This window comes from Danio rerio, chromosome 4 (genome assembly GCF_052040795.2).
Source record: "Danio rerio strain M-AB ecotype USA chromosome 4, GRCz13ab, whole genome shotgun sequence".
In the NCBI taxonomy this organism is placed as follows: domain Eukaryota; kingdom Metazoa; phylum Chordata; class Actinopteri; order Cypriniformes; family Danionidae; genus Danio; species Danio rerio.
Window position 1 is genome coordinate 53,133,366 of NC_141024.2, and position 25,009 is coordinate 53,158,374.

Below are 25,009 nucleotides of genomic sequence, written 5' to 3' on the forward strand. Positions count from 1 at the left end.
CGCGTGTTTGTGTGTGTGTGTGTATATATATATATATATGTATATATATATATGTGTATATATATATATATATATATATATATATATATATATGTGTGTATATATATATATATTAGTGCTGTCAAAATTAGTGGGTTAACGCATGCGATTTATTGAAAATATTTAACACGTCAAAAAAATTTATGCAATTAACGCAGTCGCAGTTTTTTTTTTTTTTTACTTCCTGTTGTGGTGGATGTGTTCAACATGCAAAGAAATATAAATAAGACAAAGGAAGCACTTTTTGAAGGCGTTCAGTAAAAAACAATTAATGTTGCATCACCAGGATATACAGAGCCAGGATATACAGAGTGGCTCCCGTGCGTTGTGTGTGTCTGTCTTTCTGTGTCTGTTTCGTTTCAGGGGTTGAGTAAGCGACGTATCTGAGTAGGGGCGTGTGCGTGCGAGACATACCTGAAGAGCGGTGGGGGTGAGTTGTGCGCCACGTACCTGAAGAGCTAGGTGGGATGGAGAGGGGTGTGCAACATATTTAAGGACCGCATGGGAGACGTGCGATTTCCGGGAGATTATCATTCATTTGCGGGCATCCGGGACTCTCAGTGCATTTTGGGATACTCCCCCAACTTCCGGGAGACTTGGGATGTCTGGACTGGACTGTCTTAGCAACTGGATGAATGTAAAGGAGGACTGAGAAAAAATGTTTCTGCTCTATAATTAATGTTCTCAACTCACAGCAATACAACTTTACAATGAGTGCAATTGTTTGTGTTCAATATTTTATTATAATTATTATTATTATGCAATGCCTGTGTATTGGCATTTTTTTGCAGTCCACTTAGAATCCAAATAATTTTTTCTTATTTGGCATTGATTGTTTTGAATTCAAATGGCATTAAGATGCCTGTGTTTTAATTTCTGTAATAAATATGGCTGTCAAACCAGGATATTGATGTTGTTTACATGAAGAAATCTGTGTTACAAGTTAAACAAAAATTCTAATAAACAATTATATTTTGAATTTAAATAGTTTTTGTCTTGCGTTTACATTAATTTAATCGCGATTAATTAAAAAAATGTGATTAATTAGTAAATTGTTTTAATCAATTGACAGCAGTAATATATATATATATATATATATATATATATATATATATATATATATAAAATAGAGTTCAGTTGCAAAACGCAATAAACGCCATTTTTTTGACATTTGCATTTTATTATTGGAAATTGCTGTTCAGATGTACCTTAATCTATGTGTGAATTGCTGCCATCAATAACATTTAAGAATGTACATTTTACGCTGAGTAAAAAATTAATTTTTTTTCAAAAAAACGCAATATCTGCCAGACCAGTTTATTTACAAAGTGCGGTTATAACAGATATAGAACGTTCAGGAAGCTGTGCGAGCTCAGCATCCCCCGGGAAGAGAGTTTGCTCTGAGTTTGCTCATTGATTTGACAATAATATCAAAACAAAAAACATAATTTTAAAAAGAGGAATCAATAGGCTAACTAATAAAAGCTATTAGTCACGTAGGCTACGTCACTGATCAAAAGCTGTCTGTCAGTCAGAGAATCTTTTCAGAATCAAGCTAGCGGGAGTTTTCACAGACATCTTCAACCTCTCGCTCTCTCGGTTTGACTTCCTGTCAAGCAGACGCCAGGTGGTCAGAATGAACAACATAACCTCATCCACACTGATCCTCAACACTGGTGATCCACAGGGCTGTGTTCTCAGCCCACTCCTGTACTCCCTGTACACACATGACTGTACAGCCAAACACAGCTCCAACGTCATCGTTAAATTTTCTGATGACACAACGGTGGTGAGCCTAATCACTGATAATGATGAGACGGCCTACAGAGAGGAGGTGCACACTCTGACGCAGTGGCATGAGGAAAACCACCTCTCGCTTAACATCAGCAAAACCAAGGAGCTGGTGGTGGTTTTCAGGAAAGAGAAGAGAGAACACACCCCCATCACCATCAACAGGACACCAGTGGAGAGAGTCAGCACTTTCAAGTTTCTTGGAGAACACATCGCTGAGGATCTGACATGGACTGCTCACACAGACGCAGTGCTTAGGAAGGCACAATGCCTCTTCTTCCTCAGGTGTCTCAGGAGGTTTAGAATAAGCCCTCACATCCTCCGCTCATTCTACACCTGCACTGAGAGTTGCTTCCTGTCTGCCTGTATTATCACCTGGTATGGAAACAGCACCAGCAGCAATTGCAAAGGCCTGCATAGGATGCTAAGTAGGTGAATATCCCTCCCTCCAGGACATCTACACCAGGCAGTGCATGAGGAAAGCCAAGAGAATCATCAGCGACTCCAGCCACCCAAGCCAAAGACTTTTCTCTCTGCTACCCTCAGGCAGATGATTCCGCAGCATCCGGTCACGCACCAGCTGGCTGAAGGAAAGTTTCGTCCCTCAGACTATGAGGCTGATGAACACTTAACACACCACACACAGACTCTTCCATACCCCTCACTGCACACCATCAATATGTAGCATGCACTGCATATTAACCAATCTATACATTAAACAATACTGCCTACAACTATGTGTACACCTATTCATTGTTCATATCGCTGTCAACACTGCCAATTTTATATTGTCCTGTTTTTTTGAGAGTATGCTGTTGGATTTTGCACTGTCATTGTATTTGCACTGTCTAGAGCACCTAAGCTTTTCACTCATCATAGCACACATGCTGCTGATGATGTGACAATAAAAATGATTTGATTTGATTTATATATTTGTAACGTTGGTGCAGTTTTAGCCTTTCTAAGAATGACCAAATCATTATTGACCAGTTTAAGCGAGAGCTTTATATGAATCTTACGTTCATTTTGCTTTATTGGGATGACTTTGTTATATTGACTTATTTGTCGCTTATTTTATGCTGGCCACATATGGTTTCACTGAACTACACGGTAATTAGACAAAAACCTTTAATACAAGCAGACAGTTACAATTTTTGTTCAAACAATGTCTCATTGTGCGGGGTAAAGGTTTGTGGTCGTTGCGCAAATATCTTCTGTAAAGGCCTTTCATTCTCTTTTTTTCTTGAGGGCTCCATAGCTGAAAAGACAGCAACCTACCACTGTCTGACGTGTTGTGCAACAGTGCTGAAATATATCGACAGCTCTTCAGTTTAAAAGAAATCGACTTCTGATTGGATGAAAGATTAACTCTGGGTCTGATTGGTTGCAGTTTTACCGTCCTGTTGCTGAGGGATTGTGAAAGCCTACGCCCACGCTTCTGTTTGACTTTTGATTGGATGATCCGATTGACACTGATGGGTTGTGATTGGTTCCGATTAATGCTCTTTTACTTTTTTGTTGCTGAGGCTGAGACTGATAGACACTAGTTAAACCCCGCTTTAAACATGTACATACCAATAAAATGGATTGAGGAAAATAAAGTCAGTGTAGGACTGGAAACCTATGTAAAAGACCAAAAAATGTTAGAGGATTGGTCTGGTGGAACTTGGTGCCATTGGATCGAAGCCACCGAAAGGCGATTGGAAGAGTTTTCCTGCCCAAATACTGAGTGCAAAAGGTAAGTAAAACAGTTGTAATATTAACCCACTGTGACGTACTGAATTTATAGTTAGAAAGTCTGGTCCACAATTGGCCATAGATGAACCAAAAGAAATGTGAAATTATGCTAACGTTAAAGGCTGAACGGGAATTACTGTGTAAGCAAAGGTAGTGATGACGATGCCATATTCAGTTGATACAGTGATTACCTAGCAACATAAAAGTAATCAAGTCAACAAAGAGACAGTTTTGTGTGCCTCGCATTTTTATCGTTTTCAGATACTGAGGTGTCAACATAGCCTTTTTATTTGCCGCAATTTTGACAAATAACAAAAATTCAACAACCTTTTGAAGAACTAATGCTTGTGTACCACCTATTTTAATATGCTAAACGTTAATTACGCAATGGTACTTGTTTTTGCACTACCAAAAAAATGCTACCATTATGCTAGATGAGTAGTATGTATGTTTAACATATAATGTTAGTTAAACAAAAAAATAGTATTGAGGATAATGCATTTAAAATGCAACAACAATTAAATGTATTTATGTCAATGCATGTTCAAGTAATTCTCTATAATTTGGCCCCACCTATTAATTGTATTAACGTTACAACATAACAATAAGTTAACATTTAACAAATCTGTGGTATAATGTTTATAGTGATTAATATTTGTAAATCTTGTTTTGAGTAAATATGACATTTAGCAGATTATTTCTTAGTTAGCATGTTCTAATGAGTGACGTCAAATCTTGTTTCCTTATATAATTTTTCTCTTAATTAAAATCCATAGGACTTTTGTTCATCTGAATAAATGCATTTTTAATGAAATGTGAATAGATAATTAGATTGAATGTGAGTGTATTATAATATTTTTCATATTTACAGAACAAGTCAGTTACTGATTTGCTAGAAGAAACTCACAAGGGCGTTGATGGATTCATTTTTTTCGGCAGAGGAGATGTCAAAATGGTCAGTTATTAGAAAAAATGGGGTTCTTGAGGATAAAAGGCCCAGCCTTAACCAAGAAAAGGTTAATAGGTAAGCACACTACAATATTCATTGCATTGAACAGTTTATATTTAATGCAGGTATAAAACTAGATATGCAAGAATTAAATTTATATGCAGTGATTGTTAACATACTATATGCAACACAGGCTCATTCTGAAATAGCTCAATATACATTTCTGGAGATCGCAAATATGTATGTTTATGTAGCCAGAGCTACATATGGCTGCATTTCATCTTTAAAACGAATGCTACTGGGCAGTATGACGCCGTTTCTTTTCTCGCTTATCAGCTGACCACTTACCTCTTAATGAATAGCTTATCTGGTGTTTGTCCAGTAGATCAACACATACGTCAGTGGACTTGTAAGGCTGGTATCAGGAATGATTATTTACGACATCTGTGTTTTAATGAGAACAGCTACCTGATAAGCATCAAAGAGCTCACATCTGTCGCTCTCAGTGTGGGAGCGAAACTTCCCCCAGACACATATCTCCTGTTATACCCTCTCCCCTTTTGTCTCTGTTTACCTAACGCATTGAAGGTTCCAGCGTGTCTGATAAAGAAGGTCTCACCCCTTTAGATATTGAAACATTTGCCCTCGGTCCGGTAATAAAATTATAATCAGGCCCCTCAAGCAAAACATCCCCTCACCAAGAACAAAGAAACACACAAATGGTAATACCACAGAAACCCCAACCGAAACTTCTTCCCATGAAAATGTCCTGTAGAGAGATGGCCAAATGTAAATATCAAAGAAACACCCTGAGGTGCAAAGATGGGTACTTAAGGGAAGGTGGCAGAGAAGTCGGGGAATCTGTATCCAGATCTCCCGCACAATTGCTGTGTGTAGTCTTTTCGTCTTCAGGTAAACTTCTAAACTTTCATTTATGTACTTTGAATTGGCTAAACGTTTCACTAATGTAATTTTGATTGATTGATGTTACATAATGAATTGATTAATGTTTTGATTGCTTGAATTGATCTTTGAATTATCCTGTTTACCTGATAAATAAATTGTTATGTTTTGAATTATTCAAATAGTCCTCGTGTTATTATCACTGATAAATGTTGTTATCCATAGCACTACAAGCCACTGTACAGGTTAGTAACAGACTAAAACATGTTAGACGGAGCAGCGTGGCACGCTATTCAATGTTGTTAGAGATCCGACTAGCAAATTGGCATTATTTCATGTATACGTAGACTGCAAAAGGCCAACTGTGGGTTTTCTATTTAGAACAACAAAATATTGTTGAAACTAATATAAATGTGGATATTTAGGCCTTCATCTACAAACTTATAATCCTGTGCGATTATTATTAAAATACTCTGTCTTGATTAAGTAGATAACAGATCTATGGGAACCACATAAAAATCTCCTAAATTGAGTAAGTAGTGTTCTGCCTTCTTAGGAGAGTGGTTAATCGCCTCTGTTTAATGACCAAGACTGACAAGCTTGTATTAAGAGATTGTATACCCGGCCGGTGCAAGACTCGAGATGCTATCGGAATCTGAGTAAATGAGAATAAGGTATAATAACAAATTAAAAGAATATTCAATCATAATCTAAAATAATGTGAAAGGAAACAAAATAACTTTATCAATGTTTTATTATTGGAGTCAGATAAAACGAAAGATATACTCATATCAAACTTATATATGTATTTAACTCAATACTATTTGTGCTTAAAAGAAGACAGTGACGCGCAAGAATCCTTCTGCCGTCTGATTGGCTGCCGTCGTTGGACCAAACAGGCGGACCCTACAGACTTGACACAGAGTGGAGTTGATTGCGACAATGGGGTTGGAGTCCATTGAAGAACGTTTCCAGAAAGGATGCAAGTCAAAATGAAAAGCAAAAAAATAAATAAAATTAGTAAATAACAAGATGTGATTGTGGTAAAATCTGAAAATGTAGTAAAAATCAGGGGACTTTCTTTTTTTCGGATTGCTTTTTAAAAAATTGCGGATGGGTTTAGGGAAGGGGCAAGGTGGGGGGATCTGTCGATTGGTCAGTCAGTAAGTCAGTCGTGGACTGCGGCCTCTGGTGGATTTACGTGAGAACAACAAATGTGAATGGCACTCACAAGAGAAATTTGCGAGAACAAAAGCTGCAAAAAAACACACCTCCTGGGACATATTTTGCTCTCTCCAGAAATGTATATTGGGAGTACATAATCAGAATGAGCCTGGGTTGACTATATGTTAGGGCTGCACAATACATCAAGAAATTAATGTGATCGCAATAATTATTATACCTGGTTTTCTGTTGAAGCTTGCTTTAAGCTCTTTGTTTTTACAGGCCCAGAGCACAATACTATCAGACTTTCAACAAAGATGTAATCTTGTTGACCTCCCCTAATGATAAAAATGTTGTAAAACAAAGGAAAAAACAGCACTTGCATGAGATTGGACTCATATTAAATGCTTTTGAATTTAAAAAAAGCATGGGACAGTACTATGGTTTTAAGAAGAATGAATCAAAGAAGGCTTCAAAGATAAAGTGCCACTCGATGTAAGGAAATTGTTTTTATTTTTCTTTAAGTTATAAGTATTGTAATTGTAATACTGTGTACTCGTGTTTTACTGAGTCATTATGTAATGATGCATTAATACCAATGCTTTTCATTTTGTGTAGTTTGGAAATACTTATAGGATGTGGTAACAAGCTTATTAAACCACACTTAACTGAAGGTCAAGAACTGGATGGCAGAATTATTTTAAAGGTCAAGTTGAAGGCCTTATATGTTAGACCCTCAAGACCACTACTCTTGGTAAGTCAGGTGTAATTGTTTAATTTAAATAAAACATCCTTTTAGGATTATTTTTGCCATAATTGTTTCTAGACCTGCCGATATATAATAATTCATTATATTGTGATGATGAACATGCACAGTTTGGATATAATGGGTACTTTAATGTAGTATGGATTATTAACTTCTTAAACTTTTAAAGTGTTGTCAAGAATATTCAGATTGCAGGGGCGTAGCAACCGGGGGGACAGGGGGATACGTCCCCCTCACTTTTAGAGACAGACAATTTAGAAACAGGAGCTTAAGAATGTAAACTTCTGGATTTCATACAGCTGTCCCCCCACTGTTAAAATGTCCATCACGCCCCTGTCAGATTGTACTTGTAATGGTGTTCATAACAGTGCTAAAGACTGCTTAATCTTAATAACTTTTTATGATTTTTTTTTAACTGTACAGTAAGGTTATATTTACCTTTTAAAGTCAATGTGACACTGCAAAAGATTTCAATTTCATAACCATTGTTAAATAGCAAATGAAAATAAAGTGTTCTAATCAATTTATTAAATGAAGGTAAAACTAATACAAGTTGTATTTAAACCTACATTAATAGTAATAGATCTTTTTTCTTTCTCTCTTCTTGCTGTTAATTTTAATGCAGTACCTAAACATGGCTAATGAGAACTTTTTTGAAATATTGTTACCTATATTTTACTTTATAATCCATTTGAAACTTAATTTGGTAGAAATATTTATTTTCTCTGGACATGAATATAAGATAAAGCAATACATTAGGTATTCTTTGTTTATTACACCTGTTAAACTAACCTTGTCTTGCAGCTTAGGTCAACATTGTGATAATACCACATACTGTGATAACAAACAATTAATCCAAAGACAAAAATGCAATGTTAATTTCTTTTTATCTCTCGTTAAAGCTCCTTTTCACATTTGTAGACATGGTTAAAAAGTAAATGTAAACAACGATGTAAAACATCCCATATTTTAAATAAGTTTTTATTCAATAATCGCCAACTTATCCAGCACGTTTTACGCAGCGGATGCCCTTCCTGCCGCAACACATCACTGGGAAACATCCACACACACACCCGTTTACACTCATACACTACGGCCAATTTAGTTGATCAATTCCCCTATAGTGCATGTGTTTGGACTGTGGGGGAAACCGGAGCACTCAGATGAAACCCACGCAAACGCAGGGAGAACATGCAAACTCCACACAGAAACACCAACTGACCCAGCCAAGGCTCAAACCTGCAACCTTCTTGCTGTGAGGCGACAGCACTACCTACTGTGCCACTGCGTCACCTAAACCAGGGTTCCCGCGGGTCCTTACAAAGTCTTAAAATGTCTTAAATTAAAATCCGGGAAATTAAGGTCTTAAATTGTCTTAAATTTTTCCGTAAAGTGGCTGTAGAAACAAGTCAAAAAATCTAAGCAAGAAAAGCATTTTTTTGCAGTGTAGGCATAATTACCCTAAAGTGGGCAATCAAATATAATCTCACTCATTAAATATAAAGTACAGGATAACATATTTATCAACACCAACTAATCTCCTAACTAAACACTTGTTGTATGCCTTTAGGAGAACAGTTGAACTCATCGGTGAACTCACTGGTGATGCAATTTGACCAATAGCTGAGCGACTATCAGCAGTGTATCCACCTGACTTATACACAACACATCTGATGGTCTCAACCCCATTAATAAGGCAAGAAATCCCACTTATTAAACCTGACAGGTCACACCTAAGTGAAGACCATTTCAGGTGACTACCTCTTGAAACTCATCAAGAGAATGGCAAGAGTGTGCAAAGCAGTAATCAACGCAAAAGGTGGCTACTTTGAAGAACCTAGAATATGACATATTTTTAGTTGTTTCACATATTTTGTTACATATATAATTCCACATGTGCTTATTTATAGTTTTGGTGCCTTCAGTGTGAATCTATAATTTTTATAATCATGAAAATAAAGAAAAGTCTTTGAATGAGAAGGTGTGCCCAAACTTTTGGTCTGTACTGTAGATGTAATATGTTGACATGTCTTAGATTCAAAGTACCTAGCATTCATTTCATCCAGAGCATTTTCATCCGGAGCATTGTCTGGAGGAATAATTTCCTCATTTTCTCTTTCGTCGTCATCATCATCTTTCTCATCCTCCTCGTCTGTGAAATCTGAACAATGAGAAACATTTTATTTTCAGTTTTTAACAATATTCCTTAGCACCAAAAAGATACATGCAAATATTTTTGGAGGGCCTGCAGAAACAGCTGAGAACCACTGCTGTAAAATATTGTCATTTAAAAAAACTGTTAAATATATCAGGAAACAGAACAAGTTTAGTTGTTACACAGTAATAATGAACAAAAATATGACATATATTAGAACTTAACTTAGAAACATAAATACCTCCAATTTGATCCAGCGACTTTCCTTTTAATCCATACAACTTTCCATTTTCGAACGCTAGCAACAACTTTGAAAATTTTCCGCTTTGAAAAGTGGGCTCAGACAATCTATAGAACTGTCTGCGGACAGAGATGTCATGGCCCAAAAAATCTGAAAGATTGTCCTGTTCGTTTTCTTTTAGGTTCAAAATTTGAGAAGTGGTGGCTATATGTTGGCAGATCTTGGTGGATCTGAGATCATCAGGCTTTTTTGCACCGCATTCATCAGCTAGTCTTTTCAGACATTGATGTCCTCTGTAATATGTCATGCAGTTTGGTACAGCAAAAAGGTATTTGTTTTCTTCAGACACACCACATTCCTTTCTTTTAGCAATAATCAAATTGAGTGAACCGGTCATGTGTGGAGTATACAACACTGCCACCTTTCTCCCTCATTTTCCTTTAATTTCAACTCGGCTGAAATATCTGCATAGCTTCTGTTCATAAGCTGACAGTCCTGTTGCTTCTTGTGTATGTGTGTGTGTGTGTGTGTCTGTCTGTCTGTCTGTCTGTCTGATTGCACTGAAGAAAATGACTCGATTTCATTTTTGATACTTCTCCAATCCGTTTTACTTCTCCAATCCGTTTTCTGTTGAATAGAACAATCTTGGTCAATGTAGTATGTGGTAATCTGGAATAATTCTGAACTGTTGAAGCATTTCTTAGTGCTGCAGTTGCGAACTTGGCTGTTTTGTCAAGGTGTTCGTTAAGCTTTATAATGTATTCTTTAAGTGGCAGATTGTCTGGTTTGTTGTATTTCAGATCACTAATTGTACCACAAGCACAGTCTGATATAGATACTACGCCCATTTTGCCTGATAAAGTTTCTGGAATGCTTCAGAGGATTTTACGAGTTCCTTGTCTCCAGCCATAAGAGCACGGCAACCTATAATGTCACTGATTTTTAACGGTGAATTTCCTATTTTCAAGGCAAGACTTGGAGTTTTGAACTTATTCTTACTTTTGGAAAATTCCGCCATCTCCTTTACTGGCTCGTTTACAATCATAAAGTTCTTTGGTTTTATTGCATCCCCTAATGTCTCGATTGAACTTATTTCACGTAAAGACAACAGGAATCGTCCTAGCTGCCGAATTTTTTGACGAATCTAGTCATGTTTTTATGGATCATGACAGTGTTTATTGTAAAGTGACTCTAAAAAATGCAGCAGGCAATGTTCGTTGTGAACAGCAGATGAAGTTTCATCGTCATGCATACGACTAAGCATTTTTAGCAGTCCATCTTCAGAGGTTGCACTTGCGGATTTTACCAGTTCTGTGAGACAAAGTACTCGCTTTCTGCCACAATGGTCACTCTTCTCTACGTTTACATCATCAAGATGGTGTCGAGCATGGCCACCATGTTCCAAGCTCCCAGCAAACTTTGTTGTGTTTTGTGTGTTTTACTTGTATTTTTGTCGTTTTTTGCGCTGTATGTACACACTCTCATTACCTACGACAGACATACACTTCGGTAAATTGGCTTCCTCGTTGCACATCGAAGACCAGACTTCTTTATCGACGCTCTGTTTACAAACACAGCAACAGAGCCCTTTGTCTGGGTAACACAACCGAAGTGACGAAGGAAATGCAGCCGGAAAAGATGAAAGAGAGCCGGCGTCCTCGTTAGACTGAGACGCTGTGAATTTTGACCTCCGCTCCCCACCATTCTGCTGGCTAACGTTTAGTCACTGGACAACAAACTTTGCAAGCTACGGGCATGCATTTCCTTCCAACAGGAAACAAGAAACTGCTGCATTATCTGCTTTACAGAAACCTGGATATCTGCGGAGGTACCAAACAGCTGTTGAACTTTCGGGGTTCAGGCTTCATTACTTCGTCCACACTGATTCTCAACACTGGTGCTCCACAATACGCTTATTGCACGTGGCCGCCATTTCAAAGAACCAAAGCGAAGCTGCGGTGGGAAGAAACCCTGAAGTATAGGACGAGCACTGTAAAAATTGCAGTAATATGCCGTGTACTACAAACCTCCAGCTGTTGCAGAGATTTCAAAATGCAGAAAATGGTGTAACCATCACTTTAATATTATTTAGTAAGTTTATTTTAAACAATTAAAAGCAATTTAGCATCAAACAACATCACAATCTCAGTGATACGCTTAAGTGTCCTCCTTGGCTTCTCATGGCACTAGTTAAACACCATGAGGACGCTTTACTGCTTCAGCCTATGTAACCAGGTGAGTGATAAAACACTGCAGTCCTCTGTAGCACACCCTCGTGTTGTCTGTGATAGTGTTGTTCTGGTACGGAAGTTTTAAACCCAGCTATTTCCCCGCTAACATGGAAGCGCTGCTGAGCGCGGTCCTGACATGACTGATCTTCACAGCTTCGCGCTTCCGTCTCCGTGTAAATATTTGCACTATTTGTATTTTGTACTGTCTTGAGCTAGCACCTAAGCTTTTCACTCATCATAGCACACGTGCTGATGATGATATGACAATAAAAGTGATTTGAATTGCTATAACCCTCTTCAAAAGTGAAATTGTACCTGTTGCACATTTAATAAGCCCAGTAGTGTAGAAAAATACAGTAATTGACTCAATGCAACAGCCCTGGTCTTTATCCCACTCTTTCTCAGTTTACAGGACTAGACTATATAGACCTAGGCCTAATGATTTTATAGGCTATTGAACTAATTCTCTCCCCATCACAGAAAAAAATACAGTTTAATGTTCAATCAATTTGGGTTATGGAGATAACTGGCAACGTTTCACTACCCGCTACTTATGTGTTATAAATACCTGCACACCAGTATAAGAATGACATTAAATCTTGCCTAAAATAAAAGATAATTTAAGTTTATTCAACAAATTATATATTTGTACATGAAAGCAGCACAATTCTCCCCAGTTCACGGATTTGTTTTACAAAATAGGTTGGAATGATTTAAAATCCTGGATATCAAACATGTTTGCTATGATCGAGGAGACTTCGTTTTGTGTTCAAGATTCACATTACCAGATTATCTGCGCTGAGAATCAGAACCGATCAAAGTCCTCGACAAGAATTCATCTCTGATTATCGGGAGATGAAAATAAATTAGGCTAAAACTCCTTTGGTCTGAGCCCGGCTTTAGATAGTTAGCTAGATGTCTTGTCTGTGGCAGGTGTTTCTTTTTCAGGTAAGGGACACACAACTGGCAGAAGAAGGAAACCCACCAGAGCATTGGTGAAGCTTTATCTGAACACTGGAGAACAGCTTGTGCATTACTGGAGTTCAACAAGCATGTAGAGCTCTGTTAGTCTTGTCTAGAGATAAATATGACCCCCCCCCCCCCCCCCCTTATATTTTACACTTTATAAATGAACTTTCTATTATGCCATCATCACTTAGTACTTTGTCAAATTATAAAGCCACTAAAGTAGCTTTTTCAGTGAATTCTGTACCCTATAGCCCCTTCACAACCATTTGAATCTTTATATTGTATATACTTTTATCATTTAATTTATATATATATATATATATATATATATATATATATATATATATGTATGTGTGTGTGTGTGTGTATATATTGTTTTAGCGTCAAATACAATTGTCATTACCACATGCTGCTTTTTTCTATATTTGTTTCTGCCTATTGTTGAAATTGTAGTACTTCATGTTTGTTTATGCATGTAAGGCCTACTTTGTATGTGAATTTATTTTAAACATTTAATAAAAAAAAAAAAACAATCATAAAAATATTATATAGTATATAATCCCAAGACGAGGCAGTGGCGCAGTAGGTGGTGCCACTGCGTCGTCACTGGTTCGAACCTTGGTTCAGTTGGCGTTTATGTGTGGAGTTTGCATGTTCTCCCTGCCTTCGCGTGGGTTTCATCCTGGTGCTCCGGTTTCCCCCACAGTCCAAAGACATGGGGTACAGGTGAATTGGGTAGGCTGAATTGTCCATAGTGTATGAATGTGTGTGTTGATGTTTCCCAGGGATGGGTTGCAGCTGGAGGGGCATCCGCTGTGTAAAAACTTGCTGGATAAATTGGTGGTTCATTCCGCTGTGGAAACCCCGGATTAATAAAGGGACTAAGCTGACAAGAAAATGAATAAATGAATATAATCCCAAATCCTATTTTTGAAAATGTTGGTGGTATAGAGTTTCTTTTGAAGTGTGACTTTGAGATTAATAAACTCATATTAGGCTGTCTACACACACACATACACACACCACTTACAGACAGTACACAATATAATCAGTGCACATGAACAGTACAATATGGATTGCATATTAACAGATAGCTGAAGTGCTTCAGTAGTCTGTTGAGTACTGGAATTAGCATGTAAGCTAACAAATCACTCATGTTCTCATTCACAATAGCGACACTGGGTTTCCCATAAACAGATTTATTTTTGGTAATGTGGGAATTTTCACATGAACATCTCTTTAAAGGAAACTAGTTGTCTACAGAAAGTTTGTCTTCATTAAGAAAACTTTTTCCTTTTTTAAATCAGTCCATCAAAAATCAATGTGTAGTGTTTTGAAACCAAAGTATTTATTACCCACAACACATCAAGATTTTATCAAGTCAAAATCTCATAATCTGACACAAATCTGATGACTTTTTGTCGTTTAAAGAGGTCTTTAAGGAGTCTGCATCAGTCAGTCACTGTCATTGCTTTATCCTAAGTTCACACCGCATGAGTTTAGCCAGAATTTATTTGCTAACAAGTTTTGTGAAATTGCAGACGAAAGCCCACAACTGGAGGCAAATTGGTTTGTTCACACGAGTGACAATCAAATGGTGTGAATTATCAAAAAAAAAAACAGTCTAAGGGTGTAGGACAGTTTCTTCTTCCTAATCTTTCTAATTCTCTTTTCAGTGCCGACCATTTGATGTAAGTGTGCAATGTGCAAAAATATGGTTATCGGTTCATAATAAAGTTGAAACACATATTGAGTTATTTTGCTTTTTTGTAGCCCGGCAGCAACTCTTACAACCTGGTCCTGGGCTGTGACCCCTGATCTACACTACAAAACAGTTACTGAAAATCTTCACCACTTTTCAGTTATTGAGTTTAAATCTTCAGGTTTTTAAAGGGTTTCATTATCAGTAATTTGATGTTGGTATTTGGTATTCAAGAGTTCATACTTGTTTGGCATGCTGTCCGGGGAGAGAGCCCTAAGCTCTGCTGGACAAGGCCTCATTTTGAGCACTCTGCTCTCCATTGTGAATCTTCATGTGAGTTCTCATGTGGGCTTCAAGGTTGCTATTTTGCTTAAAACTCTTTCCACACAGAATGCAAGAGTAAGGCCTCTCCCCAGTGTGAATTCTCATGTGCACTGCCAAGTTTCCTGATTGAAAGAAGCTTTTTCCACACTGTTGGCATGCGTACGGCCTCTCTCCAGTGTGAATTCTCATGTGCGCTGCAAAGTTTCCAGTAGTATAGAAGCTTTTTCCACACTGTTGGCATGTGTAGCACCTCTCTCCAGTGTGAGTTCTCATGTGGACTGTAAGGGTGCCATTTTGCTTAAAACTCTTTCCACACTGAGAACAAGAGTAAGGCTTTTCCCCAGTGTGAATTCTCATGTGCGCTGCAAAGGTTCCACTAGTATAGAAGCTTTTTCCACACTGTTGGCACGTGTACGGCCTCTCTCCAGTGTGAATTCTCCTGTGAAGTGCAAAGTTTCCTGCATGATTGAAGCTTTGTCCACACTGTTGGCATGTGTACGGCTTCTCTCCAGTGTGAATTCTCATGTGGGTTTTAAAGCTTCGTTTTTGACCAAAACTCTTTCCACACTGTTCGCAAGTGTAAGGTTTCTCCTTAGTGTGAACTCTCATGTAAACATCAAAGTTTGACTTTTGACAGACACTCTTTCTACACTGTTTACTGCTGAAATTACACTCAGATTTGGATTTCTGAGGTCTTCTGCATGAAGTCTTTTTAGTCAGTGTGGGTTTTTCATCAGCTGTTATTTCTTGGTGTTGCTCTTCCATTTTATTCCATTGATGAGTCTCTTCTTTCAGCACCATCAGGTCTTAAAACAAAGAAAAGTGAACTTTAGTATGAAGGCACAAAGCAACAAGCATGAAATTGATGTTTCACCCAAAAATTAAAACAACCTAACCATTTACTCTCCATCATGTGGTTTTAATCATTTCCTTTCTTCTGGAACACAAAGTAAGCCAGCGTTATTTACAATCCTTTTTTTCAGCAAAATCAAGAAACTCAAAGATTTAAAACCCCACGAGGGAGAGTAAATGGTGAAGCTATTATCATTTCTGTGTTAACTATCCCTTTAAAGGTTTCCTATTATGAACCTTTTTTTACAAGATGTGAAATAAGTCTTTGGTTTTCCCAGAATATGTCTGAAGTTTCGGCTCAAAATCAGATCATATACCTTGCAGAATATATAATTTTGGGGGTCAGAGGAAAACCAAGCTCTTTTTGTGCCTCTGGCTTTAAATGCAAATGATCAAATGCACTCGCTCTAGATTACTTCTGTTGTGCTTCCTCGTGTGTCTTCCACTCAACATTTTTACCTTGCTTGGAAGACCCGATTGAGACAAATCCTGCATGTTCATAGCAAGTACTCATAGTTCATGCTCATATTAGTGAGTTTGCATTATTGTATATCATCCAGTGTTTAAAATATATGCCAGATAAGTTGGTGGTTCATTCAAAGAATGAATGAACTTGTGCAAATACTTAATGCCATTTTTGCTGTAAACTGGAGTGATGAGGAGATGGCAAGATGACATACTTTGCTACTTGTTTTCATTCATTTGTACTTTTGTCTTTGTTTTCTTGTCTTTGTGCATGTCCTGAGGCTTAGCTGAAGTCCTACATGATGACATTTTATACCCGACAAGATGCAGAAATGCTATCTAAAAAGGTGACCGGCCGTTTGTCCAATCAGGGACAGTGGCAACGTAAATATACAAATAATAATGTTAACCCAGGGTTTGCAAATGTGAACTGTCTGTTAATGAACACCCAGGATTATATTTTAACCCCAGGTAAAGCATGAGCAGTATGGAACATGATTACAGATAACTCAGGATTCTGTTCATCCAGGGTTAGAATGACCCAGGGTTAACAATTTCAAGTGTGAAAAGCCCTAAGAATACTCTGCATCAGCTCTCTGGATAACCAGAGTACAATGACAAACAGCGACAATTGTCAATCATGTCATAGCAGTGACCTGGGGCCCGTTTTAGAAAGGAGGTTAATTAAAAACTATTAACTAAAACATTTAATTAATTAAGAGGTTAATTAAAAAAATATTTTAACCTTGAAATGAAAGAAACTCTGGGTTTTCAGTTTCAAAATGGCAGGTTTGTCAAACTGGAGAAATCAGGGTAAGTCAAGCCTGTTTCTGAAAGAGAGGTAACTTTAACTCAGAGTCAGTTACTGTGGTCACTTACTCTGTGAACCTAACCTGGTCAGGAGCAGGTTTTATTCTCTGAACTCTGAGTTTCTGTTGGTCTCCTCCTCTTTTTTTTTCTAAAGATGAAGCGGTATTTCTTGCCTTAGCCTTACCTTTCCACCCATCTAAAAATGTGCATAACTGAGCAGGATAAACTTTTATTTGATAGAATCGATGCGGCCAAAAAAAAACTACAATGAAAAAAAAACTATTATACATTAATACTTAACCTTTACAGTATTATTGTATAGCATCTCATGTAGCAGTATGTGAAACCCCTGTAATCCACTGTATTTGGAAGGTATGTCGGTTGATTGTGCTCTGTTTTATAATGGATTGCACTGCGGCTTGAGTGTCTCGCTCTTGACATGCTGGATGCTGCTGTTTTGTTTCTAGTTTTGTTTTGTTTTCAGTTGTTATGTTTCTAGTTCTGTTGTTTCTAGTTTTGTTTTGTTCTATTTGTGTTTTTGAGTTGTTTCTTTGATTTTTTTTGTTTTGCTGCTTTTGTATCAGTGTTTTGCTTTTTGCATATTTGTTCTCTTTGATCTTTGTTTCTTTTGCATATTTACAAAAATAGGAAATGTAAAATAAGTGTGACTGCTTTGCTTTGCTTTAATTGCTGCATTTGTGGTGCTTTGTCCTGTTCTAATATTACGACCTTGTGCTTTACACTGTGATTAGCTGTGGCCTGTCACCTCCGTGCCCTTGAGTGGCTGGTAGCCGCTCTCAGGTAGTCTCTCATTTTGATGCTTCTGTGAGCCCATTTAATATATGTGCTTGTTGTATTTCCTTAATGTTTTGACATTTTCTAATTGTGGTTTTGCTTCTTTTCCTAGGAGCTGGGGTGTCTAGTACAGGCAGTCTGGCCACTGTGTGGCATGACTATTTTTCTATTAATTAGTCTTTTGCCCACTTGTTTGCATTGAAGTTCACTGTGTGGTGTTTTAAATCAAAGTGTGCAAGTGTGAATCAGTGGGTCATTTTTGGGCCCAGTGCCTAGCCTGCCCAACTGTGGTAAGCCTCAGCTCCTCTGGTTGGATGAGGATTTATCTTTTTTTGTAATTGCCTCCACTAGTGCCTTTTTAAAAAGAGTGCATGTGCCTGTCTTTTAATATTTGTGGTCCAAAGATAATTGAATTGTAATAAAAGAAACCCTATTTTTCTATATCCACGTCTCATTGTCTTTGCTAGAAGTATGAACCTGTATTTTATGTCCCAGCAAATGTACTGGGTGTCGTAGTAGAGCTCTAATTGCAATAGTTTGTGTTAATTTGGCTTTAGTGTGCCAGTTATTGTATTGGTCTTGCGACCAACAAAAAGCCTTATCCCCCTGCGCGCCACATATATTTTAAATGTCAGGGTAAAAAAACAAAACAAACCAAAAAATTCCCTTAGAACTAAAAAATTTTATTTGAGAAACTTTTAAAGTATTTTGGAGCAGTAAACATGTCAGGCAAGATTATTCTGATGAATCATTGACAGTGTTGGGGAGTAACTAGTTACATGTAACGCCGTTACGTAATTTAATTACAAAATAAAAGTAACAGTAATTAGTTACAGTTACTAAAAAAAATATGTAATTAAATTACAGTTACTTTTGAAAATGTTAAAAATTACAAATGGGGTTACATCTAATATTTTTCTTTAAATCTCTGTGATATGTTGAATAATATTAATCTATTGCTTTGCCTGTTTTTGATATGCACGATGGCTTCTGCTAAGGCCATTTATTCAACTGCTGATGCTTTTGATTTGCGGCGCAACCACGGGCGTAAATCACGGGGGGAACATGTTCATTGTCCTCCTCACCAAATAAAATATATAAATATATATATATATATATATAGAAGCACAGTTGAATGAGAGGCCCGTGGAGAGAAAGCCTTCAGCTCTGGGTCAGCATCACTGTTGCAGATGCATCTTTCAACGCCTTATAAACACATTGACAATAAATTAATTAGCTAAGCAAACAAAGTGCTGTACTGCAGGCTACTCCAACATAAACACATTGCTTTGCTTCTAATTACTCAAATGATCATGCTTACTAATTTGAAAGTTGACAAATATAAAAGAAAAACAAGTTGTCTTACCATGTACAATTCTCATTTTCATCAAGCTGCATCTCCGACTAATCCAGGAGCATGTATTTCACCATTTTTACATCAGCTTTTGGTCTTATTGGATTCATTCCATTTTACACACAAATCAACCAAAATAGCAATGGGAACTTGTGAACCTGATATGCTGATATTAATGCAATAATATACTACGATGATGATAATTTTCACCAAAACTAACAACCAGTGCTACTCTGCTTCACTGTTAACAGCACGCGCCTGTCAGATGAGTCCCCTTTCTGATGTCACCTGGGTGGTTTAAAAAAAAAAAGCGGATTTTCTGGAAGTGGGAAAACAGACTCTTTTTTTTCATATTTGTGCCCCTGCGCTTCGTACAACATTTTTATATGGTATTTTATGGTATTATAGAGTATTTTCACAAACAATTCTACCTTTTTTAAAATAGTTTTTTAACCTACAATATGCTCTTTAATATTTGCTCTTTATATGAGAAATAGGCTATAATGTTTAAGCGGGCCTAAATGCATCTCCCGAATATCCTACTCAGTGATGCTGAACTGTTTGCCTTCTTTAAGACTTTCTATTGTATCAATTAGGCTAAAACTGCATGAAATGATATAAAAGAGAAGTGCGTTTGGTAATGCGCACTGAGATGTGTGATGCACACAAATCTGTGCTCTATTCCGAATTAGCTTCTGTTTCATCTAATGCAGCTTTAATGGTTTAAAACTATTACTTGTGTGTAGAAGTTTAATAAATTAATTTAATCTATTTTGGAATAAGGCTGTAACATAAAAAAATAAACAAAAAATTGAAAAATTGAAGCGCTATGAATACTTTCAAGATGCACTGTACAAAACTTACAGTACTTTTCAAAGTATTAGAAAAGGTTTTATAAAACTACAGTCTTTTTTTAGGTCTACATGGATTTCAAGAAGTGTTCCAATGTGGTTGTGGCAGTAATGCACCTTCCAAGTTGAGTTCCTGAAAGGCAATAAACCAGGAAGAAGAAGAAAAGGAAGAAGAACTGAAAGAGTCAAAGAGCTCAGATTGTGTTTCTGCTGCACAAGAGCTTCTGTACTTCTGCATGTAAGTTTGATACTTCTACCATTATGTTTATTTGTGGAAATGATGAAGGGATTTTAAACGTGTAAGAGTGATTTGATTTAAATGTCTGTCTGATCCTGATGCTCAAAGCCTCAAACACTGTTTAATCATGGTGTAAAAACATGGTCATTTCAACACTGTGTCTGAACACTTTATTTCTTAATGCTATGAAAGTGTTTTTAATCATTAAAATCATGCTCACTCGATAAATCAGCACAAAATATGACTTTAAATGTACAGTTATGAAATTGAAAGAGAAGTTAAACTAGCCCTAACAGTTAAAAAGGAAGAAAAACTGCTGATGTTCCTTAAAATGTATTTGTCAGCAGACGTTTTTACTGCCAACTAACAAACTAAATATATAAACGAGTAATTGGCTTAACCTGATCTTATCTTAATAAACTATACATATATCATACATCAAATGTGAAATATGAGGTGTCAGAGGTCTGTATAGATCCGTGTAACGCTTTGCAGTGCTTTGTTCAATCCACACCGTCAAAATTAAACAAATGAAAAATGCATTTCTAACTTCCATTTTCCATTTTTCTAAGTACTTCAACAACGGATAATTGTCACTCGGTTTAATTTTTGATTCTACAAGTTTGTGTTGTTGCATTTAAATCTGATCTCAGAACAAACTTTAAATAATGACACATTATTGTGATTTTCCATTTTTCTTTTATGCGCTCTTAGTCGGACCGTACCATTGCCGTCGGAAGGGTGTGGAGTTCTGGATTAGTGCGCAAACCAGTAGATACCGTAGTAAAATAACACACTGTCATGTTAATTTTGACATTCACGCTTTTGCATTGATTTTGTGTGTAATCTACTCGTGCGAATACTTAATTCATGCTGTTAGTGTAAATCCAGCATAAGACCAGTCACCAGCAAAAAAAGAATCAATCTGACATTGAAATATGATGACATTTCTAATCTGTCACTCATACACACAACATGTAGCAGGGTGTCCGCGGGGTCTTAAAAAGTAATAAAAGTTAATCAATTTAGAGGAATTTAAGGGCCTTAAAAGTACTATATATGCTATTTTGCAAGGTATTACGTTTTGTATAATTTTGAATGATGTAATGGATGGTTGTATGGGAGTGACTGAACTTAATCTGCGAATATTAAGATGTATTTTATGAGATAGATAAAATAATCCTGCTGCTGTTTTCACTCTTCTCTGCTTTGTGTAGAGTGTCTGTGACGGATGTTTTTCACTGAACTCATGATGTGCAGCTTCCTTCAGAAACGAAAGTGATAGTGCTGAGTTGTTGTGTCTCCATTTTTAACATAATCCATCATTTACAACGCAGAACAGCTTCAAATCTTTAATGTCTTGACAAAACGTGTAAGGTTTATTAAACTGAATGGATGATTATTTTTTAATCCTAATCAAACAGAGGATGGCTGTGATTCTTCATTTGTTTACTAGCGATGAACATAGAGGTAAAGTTGGTTTTATATTCGCACATTCGTTCATTTAGAAGTCTCTATATTGTTTAACATGTTACTTTGAATATTCAATCTGAATTAGCATGCAAGTATGACTTGAAAACAACACACTGTTAAAAATTGTCCCTTTAAAAAACAGTAAAATACTGGCAGCTGCAGTTGCCAGCAATGTACTGTCATTTTACAGTATGTTGCTGTAAAAATACATGGACTACATTGATTTACACAATATTCAAGTGAACTCATTCTGCTCACTGAAAGCAACTGCCTCAACTTGGTCAACTGCTGAATGAGTTTATGAAGTAATGTGCTATATATGCTTAGAAGCATACTTATAATGATAACTTATTTTAGTTAATTAGAAAAGTTTGGTTTAACTCTAATGTCTTATTTTTCACAACAGCACACATACATGTAAATCTGGAATCACCAGAGAGATTCTGACTGCATCAGCAACTAAACAGCCGCTATCTTTAAATAGAGAAACATACAGAATAACATCAGCAGTTCATTGTTCATCTTTAACTCATACACTGGCTCTACTCTCCTCCACAACAGTGACACACAGAAGAAATTAGCTTCAGGTTTTACAGTAAAATACTGTTTTTTCCTTGATTTAACGGTAATCTACTGGCAGCTGTGGTTGCCAGCAATCTACTGTTTTTTTACAGTCTATTTCCGTAGTGTAAATTAACAGTATATTACTGTTAAAATACATTTTACACTGTGTTTTTACCTCTCACACCTTTAACCCTTTAAACCCCAGAGCATATACTTCAGTTTTTATTGAAGTGTCCACACTACTGAGTGTTCAAGAAACATGTAGCAAAGCTGAAGTAAATTCATTAATTAACTGACTAATTAAATGATAATTGAGGATTAACAATGAACAAATGAAGAAATACTGAAGGGAAAAAACAAGAACAGAACATACAAAACTTTAGTCACAGCTTTATAATGAAATAACCTGAAGAACAACAAATGATTAAATCATTTAAATGATCAGCGGATGATTAAACAACTCTACAAACATCATCACCAGCTACACTTATTACTTAATACATGTATTTTTGTATAACATTTACTAAAGTTCTTCTTGAGAAAAAGTGAAAGTTTTACGTCACCATCATGGAGAACAGAGTTTGCTTTAGTTGGGCTCCCGTTTTCTTCCGCGAAGCAACCGTGCCTGGAAACTCACCTGGTGCGATCTGCTCTCTTTAAAATAAACTGGACAAAAGGTGATGCTTGTGAATCTGCAGACCTGCTGCTTTGAAGAGCTCCAGATTTAAAATAAATGTTTGGTTAACTTGTGATCTGGGACCTTTAGCCAGGACAATTAAAGAAAAGTTTTGTTCAATAAAAAGAGCATGTATACAGCTATATTTAACTTATTTTGACACATTATTTAAAATTTATGGCTGAGATATAATTATGTATTTTTGTTGTGGTCAGAGATACAATTGGTAAATGCTTAATTTTTAGTCCTGAAAAGTCACGTATAATAAAAACTGATTGCAGTGCTACACAGGGCCGGAGTGGGACTCCTTTTCAGCCCTGGAGTTTCAAGCCTTAGACCGGCCCACCTCAGTTCACGACTGACTATATTAAAATAAGGTCATACCAATTCAGTTTCTAATGACACGATCACGTCTTTTTCAAGGACACAGCTGCTTTTAAGATTAAAGGGGAGCTGAATCTCCAACACTATTCTTTACAACAGCACAACGTCCTTTCCTGCAATATCTGAATATATATTCTGTGCTAAATTCTTTATAGATATCCAGTCCTTTATAACGGTGGTCACACAAAAAATAAAATATGTACACCTATATAAGTAACCCAAACAGTATTACATGTCTTAGCACTAAAAATGAAAATAAATGACTAGAAATGGTGAGGTTTGAACTCCGGTCAGCGGCGTCATAATGAAATGTGCTGACCACTGGACCACAATGGCTTAAGTATTTACTCTCCTTTTTAGATTTCTGATCAAGGTATGTCAGATTTATGTAAGTTTTTCTCCTTTGGTTTGGCTCATTTCCTAAAACAGAAATTACATTCTCAAAACAACATGGACAAACCTCCAAACCACTTGGCAATTGTTCACAACAGAGCTGAATTTCTCATTCATTTCATCACATTGCAAATGTCTAAGTACATCTTTGCAATTGATTAAGTACAGATAGATGACATTTAGCACAGTTTCCAAGTGAAGAGATCTAGTTGATCTAAATTGATTGGTAATTCTCAGTCTAATGGTCTTTCTCTCCAAAACGTGTCGCGTCATTTCATTGTATAAGTCATTGCACAATTGCATATAAGTCATGCACAATAGTCTGTTCAATTGTCCAAATCATTCAAGACCATAACACCATGAGCACCATACAGCAGGTGAATGCTCGGAGCATTTGATGACAGTTTATTACAGCTCTCTACTCTTTTTGCACTGATATATGGAAGATGCTTTGTGTGTGCTTGATCATTACAATAATAAAGGAGTGACCGTTTCCCTGGCAGTATGAGTGCAATGTGTGACGTCAAACCTTATGAGGCTACTCGTATCTTAAAATCCTGTTTCTGTTTTCAGTTTTATACATTGTCGGCTGGACAAAAACAGTACAGTGAGCATTGTCAGTGAAGGACTGGGCTGAGACTGTGAGGTGGACATGAGGGATGTTTTAGTGGTGCTTTGCCATGATGACCAAACATCTGAACATTTCGACTTGCGGTGCTCACACAATGCTGAAGGGACGAAGCGTTTTGGGGGCACTGACTGTTTAAATGAGAAGATCATTTAGTTTCGACACACGAGTGAACTGTTTTGGGAAAGATATGAGCTTTTGTAAGTGAGCTGTAGTGTTTTGCCAAATGATCTTAGAGTTTTGAGAATGTCATTTCTGTTTCAAGAAAAGAGTCAAACCAATGGAGAAACACTGTAATCTAGTGAATCAGCAGATCTTCATTGAGCAGCTGTAATATTCATTAATAATAATTATTCAAAGTCTTTTACTGAGGTGTCGCTGTTTGGGGTGGAATGATGTCACGTCATTAACCTGCAGGCTGCATTTTGCTTGCGGGGCTTTGAGAAAATAAATAAAAAGAGCAGAGCTGCGGCAAAATAATGAATAAAAAGAGTGAGGCTGTGCTCAAATAAATAAACAAATGAAAAAAAGTGCAACTGCTGAGAGTGCAGGCAG

The 25,009-nt window shown here is 36.8% G+C and overlaps 4 protein-coding genes and 1 pseudogene across 7 annotated transcripts in view; 2 read left to right on the forward strand and 3 right to left on the reverse strand.

Moving 5' to 3' along the window:
* LOC137490924 (uncharacterized) overlaps positions 1-25,009 on the forward strand; it is a 671,652-nt gene that overhangs the window by 291,496 nt on the left and 355,147 nt on the right. The window lies entirely within an intron of this gene.
* Positions 1-25,009, reverse strand: part of si:dkey-151g22.1 — a 472,026-nt gene that overhangs the window by 158,996 nt on the left and 288,021 nt on the right. The window lies entirely within an intron of this gene.
* The window catches only part of LOC108183685 (uncharacterized), a 301,560-nt gene that overhangs the window by 51,748 nt on the left and 224,803 nt on the right, over positions 1-25,009 (reverse strand). The window lies entirely within an intron of this gene.
* Positions 1,735-10,763, reverse strand: LOC147844924 (uncharacterized; annotated as a pseudogene). Its single transcript, XR_015482292.2, has 2 exons — positions 10,745-10,763; positions 1,735-10,318 (listed from the first exon to the last, which is right to left on the reverse strand). The product of XR_015482292.2 is annotated as an uncharacterized LOC147844924, transcript variant X1 (transcript).
* LOC110439479 (NACHT, LRR and PYD domains-containing protein 3-like) overlaps positions 20,283-25,009 on the forward strand; it is a 136,510-nt gene continuing 131,783 nt past the window's right edge. Inside the window, exon 1 of the mRNA NM_001445235.1 lies at positions 20,283-20,336. The gene's annotated coding sequence lies outside the window, so the exon portion shown is untranslated. The remainder of the gene's footprint in view (positions 20,337-25,009) is intronic.